The following is a 6,962-nucleotide window of genomic DNA, read 5'->3' on the forward strand; positions in this document are numbered from 1 at the left end:
TGGGATTACTTATTTTAAGCAACTTATGTCTTATTCACTTTTAGAAAAGTTAAAAGGTGTTTGGTATTGTGTGTTATTGTGAGGGGATAGGTTAATAAGTTATAAAGTTGTAACTTATTAACTTATGGGAAAAGTTATAAGGATGTAAAAGAAGGAATCCCAAACACCCCATTACATCCGTACATGAAAATAAGTTATTTTATGTTTTAGTGTTAAAGAGTGATATGTTGACATACGAATTAACCTCTTTTCCAACTTAACTACTTTTCAAACGCTAAAAATCATTAAATATGTGTTAAACACTCCAATAATCTATGATGTTTACCTAATACAGTGATAGTCAATCATGTAATGAGTTTATAAATGTTTCATAAAAAATCTAATTGTTTTTGTTAACCCATTATCAACTTAACTAGTTTTCAAACGTTAAAAATACTATTTTATGCAAATATCGAACGACTATAGTAGTAAGATACGCAGCACCATTATTAGCTCATTTGCAAATACAAACTCCAACCTCATTAAACATTATAAACTTTATTATACAACAAGCGTCTAGACAATGCTCAAATAATCTTTTGTATGGAAAAACCACCATTTTAGTCAGCATTATGGGTTGGTCCATAAATCACATCAGTGCCTACTTGCATCATAGGACTCAAGTAAGACCTAACACGTTTCGTGACATATCAACCTTGTTATCAAGTGAGTTTTTGCGACCCTCACTTTTACATGATTGCTTTCGTCGGCAAGACATCTTAAACTTATACAGGTTTTCATAAGATCCCACAATTACATAATCATTAAACTTAAATTAGCTTGTGAATATATTAACAATACTATTTGGGTTGGTTGGTCTCACTAACTTTAACACTCGTGCCAGATGAATGCACATCACCCATCATTTTTAATGTTACATGAGTATGTGACAAAACATTGGTCTGAGACGTACAAGGAAGTCAATGTATGGTTACGAGGTCATTGCAATTACATCATGATTATGCATGACAAAATGATCTATTTAATCGTGTCCATAAACGCTTGAATTCACCATCTATTTTAGTTTATGTTTATAAGCGTGATTTCCAAGAAAACGTTAATTGAGCTAACATAAGGCATCATGATTAGGATCACACGTAAAGAACCCAGTTTTTGAGGTCAGTGGCGAAGCTTGGACTAAGACACCGGAGGACTTAATTTTTCGGCCGAAAACGGCTAAATTTACACTACGTATAGAAATTTCGGCCGAAAACGACTAAATTTTTCACTACGTATACAAAACTTCGGTCGAAAACGACTAAATTTCACACTACGTATATAAATTTCGGCCGAAAACGCCTAAACATACACTACGTATAAAAATTTCAGACGAAATCTGGTAAATTTACACTACCGCATAAAACACACAGAGGGGGCGGGGCCACCCCGGGCCCTAAGAATCCTTCGCCATTGCTTGAGGAGTGAACATATACATAGATGGTGCCTCTTTTTCGAGAATGCATTGCGCAAAGAGATCAAAACAGAACACTTAAGCGGAGATTATCATAGAGACAATATTTACAGAAGCATTATCTTAAATGAAATAAAATGACTCGTTGGAGTCACAAGATTAATGGGTAATAGATATATAGATCTAGATAAATAAATACAATAAATTAGCATTATTACCTAATGTATCGTTACAAAAATTATCTTTCAAAAAAAACGAAGACGAAAAAAAGTAAAAAAAGAAAGGTGAAAAAGAGGAAGGAAAAAGTAAAATATCGACGCCTGCTTTTCTTCTTCATCGTTCTTTTTTAGTTTTTCACGAATCTTTACATTTCATAATACCAGATTACCGAATTCATTCATAATATTATTTCCACAAATCAATCATATTATTATTATTATTATTATTATTATTATTATTACTTCCCCATAAAAATCTTGTCTTTTTACTCGTCCATTGCAATAAAAATACAACGAAATTGGGGTTGAATTTCAGAGGGTATTCAAGAATTAAAATGTAGTTTTCGTCAAAATCAAGATTAGGGTTTGGTAATGTTTCGTGTTTCCTGTAATGGGTATTTTGAATTTTGGTTAATTTTGATGAAATTGTCAAATGGGGGCTCCTTAATTGAAGTTTAATCAGGTGTTTTTATAGGTTGATTGAATAAGCAATTATGGATCTTGTTGTTGGTGGGAAGTTTAAGCTTGGAAAGAAAATTGGGAGTGGATCATTTGGTGAACTTTATTTAGGTATTAATTGCAAATATTATATATAAATGTGTTTGTGTGTGTGTTTATGTTGATGATCATATTCTTGTTTGATGATATTGCAGGTGTCAATATTCAAACTGGTGAAGAAGTAGCTGTCAAATTGGTATTATTGACTTCCATTATTCTTGTTCATTGTTTTGTTTCCAACAAAGAAATTATTTTTCTTGACAAAACACAATTTTTTTTTATTTTGCATTAAAAAACCGGTTAAGTAACCTTTTATTGATTGGCCGGTATATTTATCTTCATCAATTTAGGTTGCTATACGAGTGTGATTGTTTTGATCTTGTGAATTTGTAATAACGGGATATAGAAAGTGAGTGGAGCACGCGGTTACAAAAACGTTTTATCTATTACACTTAAAGCGATGTGTACAAGTGTAACATAATACTGGCTTTCAAAAGTGCGCTACTCATAGCATACTTAAGGGTGTGCATGGGTCTACTAAAAAGCGAAATTTCCGTTTTTGAGTTTTTAGAAACCGGTTCGTGTACGATTTCAGTTTTCACGGTTGGGCGAAAAAAAAGTTGTCTCGAAATAGTGAATTTGGGCCTAATTACTTATGTTAATTAATAATTAATAATTAATTGATTATTATACATTTGGGGCTAAAATATTTTGGTAACACTATTTCTTAAATTTTTATTAATTACATAAAATTTAAATTAAAAATGAAAACACAAAATTTGGTTTGTTTTTTTCAGTTTTAATTACATGCAAAACCGAACCGAAAGTTCAGTTTTTACAAAAACATAAAACCAAACCAACGGTTTTTGTTTGGTTTTGATTGTTTCGGTTATTGATCAGTTTTTTTCAGTTTCATGCACACCCCTATGACAATCTTTCACTTAGCTTTTGCTTCTTTATTATTTCGCCTTACAGGAATCCGTTAAGACAAGGCATCCTCAACTTCATTATGAATCAAAAATATATAGGCTTTTCCAAGGAGGATGTGAGTTTATCTCTCTTGTAGCTTCGGTTTTACATTTTTTTCAATAATCACTTTTCTAGGTTCTTTTAAACTTAATTTATCGATAATGAAGATCATAATACTAAACCGTTGGTTTTTTATTGGGTTTGGTTATTTTGGTTTTTCATGCACATAATTAACTAAAAGTACTCTTTTGGCAAGTTTCTACCCATTACTTTTGTAAGTTGCTTTTAACCCATCTGACCCGTTAAAGATAAAAACATAGCACGAAGCGCTCATTACATGTGTTGAAATCAACACATTTACTAATATGTATACATATTCATTTAATGAGGTTATATATCTGACTAAAATAATCAACCTTTCTAATAAATTTAATCATTTTCTTTATTGAAGCGGGAATACCAAGTCTTAAGTGGTTCGGAGTCGAGCGAGAATACAATATTATGGTCATTGACCTTCTTGGACCAAGTCTTGAAGATTATTTCAATAATTGCAATAGAAAATTATCCTTGAAAACGGTTCTAATGCTTGCGGATCAATTAGTAAGTGTTCATAGAGTTATGATGTTAACTCTACATTAAAATGTGAAATACCTCAAAATCTATTAATCGCTGCTTAAATACGTTATGATGTTACAGTTAAACAGAGTTGAGTTCATGCATGAGAGAGGTTTTCTTCACCGTGACTTAAAGCCAGACAATTTTCTTATGGGCCTCGGTCGCAAGGCTAATCAGGTAATTTTGGGAAATTTTACTTTTTTTTTGTGCAGGCTAATCGATTTTTTTTTGTTTTATAAATATGAAAGGTGTACGCGATCGATTTTGGGCTCGCGAAAAAGTTTAGGGATCTTCAAACTCATAAACACATACCGTATAGGTAACTTTTAAGTTGGTGCATAATAGTCTAGAGGTGGCAAACCGTCTAAAATGGGCCATATCGGGTTTGACCTGCCAATACTTTTTTTTTTCCTTTTTTAACTTTTGGTTTCGAAATGATATTATGTTTTAAGTATAATTATAAGAACCGTATTATAAAAAATAATACTTTTTGTTGTTCAAACCGAACCAATGATTCGATTTTTTGCGTATTTGAAAACGGTTCTGTCCTTTTGATTTGGTTTTACCATTTGGGCTTGATAATTTTGGGCCGAAAAAGAGTTAGTCCCATATAATGAGTTTTTGTAGTTTTAAAACTTTGAACCTAAATTTTTTTGTTACTTAATATCTGATTATAATACATCTTGGCTTAAAAATTTTGGTTACATTATTTATTAAATTATTATAAATTACTTAACTTTCAAAATCAAAAAATGAAAACCTATAAATTTGGTTCGGTTTTTTCGGTTCTAATTAGATGGAAAACCCGAAACCATACCGAGAATTCGGTTTTCACGAAAAAATAAAAGCAAACCGTTGGTTTTTGTTTGGGTTCGGTTATGTCGGTCTTTTTGTTTATGTTTTTTTTTTTTTTGGTTTCATACGTTAACCCATCCATATGAGCCTGTTTTATGCCACGCATAGTTGATTTGGATGTTAATTGAGCTTAGGCAGCTGTTCTGAAAAATAAATAAATAAAGTTTGAGTTTAGGTGTAACAAATAGTGTTTATAAGTAATGCTTAAAAAAGGTAACTTTTACTTTTAATGGTTTCCAACAAAAAAATATTGTTTTTTAAGAACTTGTTTGAAATTGTATCAGGGAAAACAAGAATTTAACAGGCACAGCCCGCTATTGTAGTATCAACACACATCTTGGAGTTGGTAAGTGGTTTTAATAACTTGTATTGTTATTCCAAGTATAATTTTTATAAGAAAAGAGTTTTTTTTTTTTTTTACCTTTTTATGCTTTGATGCCATATAAAATACTGCCTTTTCTATTTACGACAGAACAAAGCAGGCGGGATGATCTTGAATCTCTCGGTTATATTCTTATGTATTTTATTAGAGGAAGGTTTGTAGATAATTTATTTTATATTTTTTTCAGTTTTTAATCTTTTTATGATTATTATTATTATTATTAATTTATTTTTGATCTAATACTTTGCATGCTTTTGCATTAGCCTCCCGTGGCAAGGACTGAAAGCGGGGAACTAGAAACAGAAATATGACCGGATTAGTGAGAAGAAAATGTTTACTTCAATAGAGGTAGTGAATTTAGGCGTGCTAAGCGGGTCGTGTTCGCAGGTTGGTGGGTCTAACCCAACACGAACCCCAAGAATCATATCAAACATATGAACCCAAACACGACCCGTTTAACCTGATTTTTTAAAGTTTTTCTGCATATGAATACGTCTGGGCGGTCAGGCATATGAACCTGAACACGATGCATTCAACCTAATTCTAGTTTTTTGCGTATTGATACGTCAGGTATATGAGCCCAAACACGACACGAATACGTTAAACCTGAATTTCTTTTGCTTTTTTTTTGGCATATAAATATTGTTATTTGGAATATCAATTACAAATACTTAAGAATTACAGTTAAAAAGGATGATACAAATGTATATAAAACAATTAAATATTATTATAAAATCTTATATGCCAATTTCCCTTTTTAAGTTCTAAATTTTGGCATACAATACCCAACCAATTCAATTAATGATAAAACATATTTTGAAAATACAAAATAAAACTTAATGGGAACACCCGAAACTGACCCGTTTAGCTAAACGGGAAAACTGACCCAAACCTGACACATTTAGCTAAACGGGTTCGGACTGAAACTGACCCTAACCCATTCATACTAAACTCAACGTGTTAGGTTCATGTCGTGTCAGAAATTCACACCTTAGTGCCTTACTTATACATATACTAATATGCGTATATGTACAACTATATAACAGGTGTTTGGATTTGAATTTTGAATCTAATTTGTAAAAATTTTTATAGGTATTATGTAAATCATATCCATCCGAGTTCGTCTCATACTTTCATTATTGTCGATCGTTAAGATTTGAAGATAAACCGGCCTATTCTTACCTGAAGAAGCTTTTCCGCGACTTATTTATTCGCGAAGGTGATCTCCACAATCTTTTTTTATTAATTAATTTATCCATCGTTGATCACAAATTTAGTCTGTGTGTGTGTGTGTGTGTGTGTGTTTCTGTATTTATATTTATATATTCATATTTTTCAGGCTATCAATATGACTATGTATTTGATTGGAACTTATTGAAATATCCTCAGATAAGTGCCACCTCCAGAGTGCGGGTTTGTACCACACATATACTTTATTATTATTACTATAATTATACATTCATGCTGTTTTTTAATACGGTATAATTTTTTCAGCATATTAGTGGTAATTCAGGGTTAAATGGTGGAACGTCGACTGAAAAGCCGGGAAGAGTTTCGGGTATTTGCTTGTAACTTAAGTCTTATTTTATTGGTATCAGGCATGTAAATGAACCAAATGTTCGGTGAACCGTTAAGCGAAAAGTTCGGATATGTTCATTTATTTAAAGACGAACCAGAATGAAAGCATGTCTCTAACGTTCTTTTATGTTCATTATTTTATGTTTTTTTAAGTTCGTTTGTTTACGTTCGTTATTATATTTATATAGAACTTTTAGGCCCATTCAGTGGCGAAGCTTGGACGTGAACGCCGGGGGGGGCGAACTCAAAATGTATTAAAAAATTCATAAACGAGGGGGGGCCGGGCTTAAATTTTTGGTCGAAAACAGGCAAATTTACACTATGCATAAACTATTTCGGACGAAAAACGGCTAAATTTACACTAACGCGCGAAAAAACAGGGGGACCAGGGCCACCC

The 6,962-nt window shown here is 32.0% G+C and overlaps 1 pseudogene across 1 annotated transcript; it reads left to right on the forward strand.

Moving 5' to 3' along the window:
* The first annotated feature begins 1,924 nt into the window (after nt 1-1,924).
* Nucleotides 1,925-6,530, forward strand: LOC143553243 (casein kinase 1-like protein 7; annotated as a pseudogene). Its single transcript, XR_013138798.1, has 11 exons — nt 1,925-2,238; nt 2,322-2,362; nt 3,142-3,211; nt 3,587-3,735; nt 3,832-3,927; nt 3,999-4,069; nt 4,890-4,951; nt 5,078-5,141; nt 5,251-5,335; nt 6,080-6,206; nt 6,327-6,530. The product of XR_013138798.1 is annotated as a casein kinase 1-like protein 7 (transcript).
* The last annotated feature ends 432 nt before the right edge of the window (nt 6,531-6,962 follow it).

This window comes from Bidens hawaiensis, unplaced genomic scaffold (assembly GCF_021521415.1).
Source record: "Bidens hawaiensis isolate Kalapana, Puna unplaced genomic scaffold, B.hawaiensis_p1.1 tig00017162_1, whole genome shotgun sequence".
NCBI classification, from domain to species: Eukaryota; Viridiplantae; Streptophyta; class Magnoliopsida; order Asterales; family Asteraceae; genus Bidens; species Bidens hawaiensis.